Source organism: Silene latifolia, chromosome X, assembly GCF_048544455.1.
Source record: "Silene latifolia isolate original U9 population chromosome X, ASM4854445v1, whole genome shotgun sequence".
Classification (NCBI taxonomy): Eukaryota; Viridiplantae; Streptophyta; class Magnoliopsida; order Caryophyllales; family Caryophyllaceae; genus Silene; species Silene latifolia.
In genome coordinates this window covers 212,497,186-212,500,382 of record NC_133537.1, presented here as the reverse complement: position 1 = coordinate 212,500,382, position 3,197 = coordinate 212,497,186, and the positions used below count along the sequence as shown (strand labels likewise).

Here is a 3,197-nt window from a genome sequence, read left to right as displayed (position 1 = left end):
TGCGGATTCTCGTAGCTTCAAAATTTTCAAAATCCCGCCTAGAGACGGGCGGATGCAGGGAATCCGCTCGGATTCTTTTGAGGGACGGGCGGATTCTGTGCGGGACGGACGGATTTGTCCGAGAGATTTTTCTTTGTTTTCTTGACTTCAAGACGGGCGTCTTGTATAAAAGACGGACGGATTCTCTGAGACGGGCGTCTTTCCGTAAATACGCTCGGATTCTTCAACGATCAAGAAATATGCAATTTCAGCTCGGCCCGGGACGGGCGTCTTCTCAGGACGCTCGGATTTTTGCTGCAGACGGCGGATTCTCGGGAATCCGCTCGGATTCTTCTCTGTAGTACCGGATTCACTTCATTCGTGCACAATGCATTTCCCTTTACCATTCTTCCATTCTTCTTCATTTCTTGTGTTCTTCATTGTGGGGGCACTACTAAGGCATGAATAGCCTAGGCAATTGCCATCCCCACACTAAGGTAAAGCACTACACATCAATTGAAATCATTAGTCCCTCCCTCACTTCTCTCTTACATGACAATTATTTTGATCAAAGTAAATAAAAATCCAAAAATGACAAAAATGCAATACAAAAATTGAAAAGTAAGTTAGGGAGTTAGAAATATTTACAAGTGGTGGTTTAGGGAGGACTCCACCAAACTCTCATTCTTGATGAGATGTCAAGGGGGCATGTTCAAGGTGTTGTTGATGTTGCTCAACACCTTGAAGAAGTACTCAAAAGCTTGTTCATTGTTATGGTAGAGGTCCTCAATAGACCGTGGCCCTTGTTGTTGATCATGATCGATGGCATGCCCAATGTAGGGATTAAAGATCCCTTCAAATTCGTCGTCCCAAAGACCACAAACTTCATTGAGTTGATCATTGAAAATCTCTTGCTTAGATGGAGATAACTCTCCCAATTTCTTCTCTTGGCCAATGAGGCCATCCTCTTCTTCCTTGGTTGATTTTGATGAGCTTTGCAAGCTCTCCTTGTCACAATTCACTTGCTCTTTGAATGGAGCATCTTCAACTTTCTTCCTCCATTGGAGTTCCGATTTCTTCCTTTCATCTTTTCGGCTATAATGATCAATCATAAAACATGGCTCATGTAAACGAGGAGCTCTCATGGTCTTGTCAAGATTAAAAGTTATGCTTTCATCTCCCACTTCTAGAGTGAGCTCTCCATGTTTCACATGAATTACCGCACCGCTGTGTGTGTAGGAAAGGTCTTCCTAAGATGATTGGAATGTTGGAATCTTCCTCCATATCAACAATGACAAAGTCCACCGGGATGAAAAACTTCCCAATTCGCACGGGAACATCTTCCCATATCCCTAATGGTGTCTTCATCGATCTATCGGCCATTTGAAGAGTGATATTGGTGCATTTAAGCTCTCCCATTCCCAACCTTTTACTTCCCAAGTACGGCATGACACTCACACTAGCCCCTAGATCACATAAGGCTTTGTTGATCGTCGTGTCGCCAATGGTACACGGTATTGAGAAGCTTCCCGGATCCTTTATCTTTAGAGGTGAACTCTCTTGAAGTATTGCACTACTTACCTTAGTAAAGGCGATAGTCTCAAGTTTCCGGATCTACTTCTTCTTTGTGAGGATATCTTTCATGTACTTTGCATAGGCCGGAACGTGATTGATTAATTCCGTGAAAGGAATTGAGACTTCTAAGTTCTTCACAATTTCCATGAACTTTCCAAGTTGATCATCAAATTTGGGCTTGGCTTAACGACTTGGAAAAGGAAGTCTAATCACAATGGGCTCCTTCTCTTTGGCCTTGTCTTCATTTTTCTTTGAACTTTCTTCTTTTGATGATTCCCCTTCTTTGGGGCTTTGCACCACAACTTCATTCTCACTAGCTTTCACAACTTCATTCTCAACTTGCTCCTTTGGTGCTTCATATCTTGTACCACTTCTCAAGTGAATGGCACTAACCGTTTCATGTCTAGGGGATTACTTTGAGGTGGTAATTGCCCTTTTGTCTTTGTGAGCTTGAAGATGCTAGTTGAGTCAATTGTGTTTCCAACATCTTGGTGTGAGCTAGAATGTTGTTGATGGTGGTGTCTTTTGCTTGGCTATCTTTTTGCATTTGGGTGAAAAATTCTTGTTGATTCTTTTGCATTTGGAGGACCGCTTTTTGGACATCAAAACCTTGGTCATTTTGGTGATTGTATGGATTTTGATTTTGGTAACCTTGGTTTTGATTGTAAAAGGGTCTTTGATTTTGATTTCTCATGGGTGGTGGAGTGTATGTTGTTTGAGGGTTTTGAACATTTTGGCTTTTGTATGAGAGATTTGGATGGAACTTGGTGTTTTCATTGTAAAAATTTGAATAAGGGGTACCACTTTTGTAAGCTTGGAAAGCATTAACTTGTTCGGTTGTTCCCCTACACTCACTTGAGTCATGGCCCAAAGTTCCACAATTCTCACATATCCCACTTGGGATTGATGAGGATGCCGTCATGGCATTGACATGATGCTTTGATGTTTTTGAGTTTTCCTCAAGTCTAGCCATAGCTTGTTCAAACTTCAAGTTGATTGTGTCAATGTGAGCACTAAGTTGAGCACCCAATTGAGTAACGGAGTCCACTTCATACTTTCCTCCTCTAGTAGCCTTGCGAGGTCTACTATATTGTGAATTATGGACCTCCATTTCCACAATCTTGTTCCATGTTTGATTGTCATCAACTTCGGTGAACATTCCATTTGATCCCATATTGAGAATGTTCCTTGAATATTCATATAAACCATTCCAAAATTGTTGCACTAAAAACCATTCGCTAAGTCCATGGTGAGGACATGAGCGACAAATACCTTTGAACCGCTCCCAAGCTTCATACAAAGATTCTTCATCCCTTTGCTTAAAACCCGTAATTTGAGCTCTTAGCATGTTAGTCTTCTCCGGTGGGAAGAATTTTTTGTAGAAAGCTAGAGCTAGCTTCTTCCAAGAATCTATTCCAAGGGTGGCTTTATCAAGGCCCTTCAACCATTGCTTTGCGGTGCCGATTAACAAAAAAGGAAATAAGACCCATCTTATTTGGTCTTGAGTCACGCCCGTTTGAGAGATAGCTTCACAATAATCGCAAAAGGTTTCCATATGAGAATGAGGGTCCTCACTAGGCATTCCCCCGAATTGGCTCCTCTCAACTAGTTGGATGAAGGCGGACTTGGCAATAAAATTACCG

The 3,197-nt window shown here is 41.9% G+C and overlaps 1 non-coding gene across 1 annotated transcript; it reads left to right on the top strand.

Annotated features, from left to right (window-relative positions):
• Positions 1-2,795: 2,795 nt before the first annotated feature.
• LOC141626006 (small nucleolar RNA R71) lies at positions 2,796-2,902 on the top strand. Its single transcript, XR_012535741.1, has one exon. It is a non-coding gene; the product is annotated as a small nucleolar RNA R71 (small nucleolar RNA).
• The last annotated feature ends 295 nt before the right edge of the window (positions 2,903-3,197 follow it).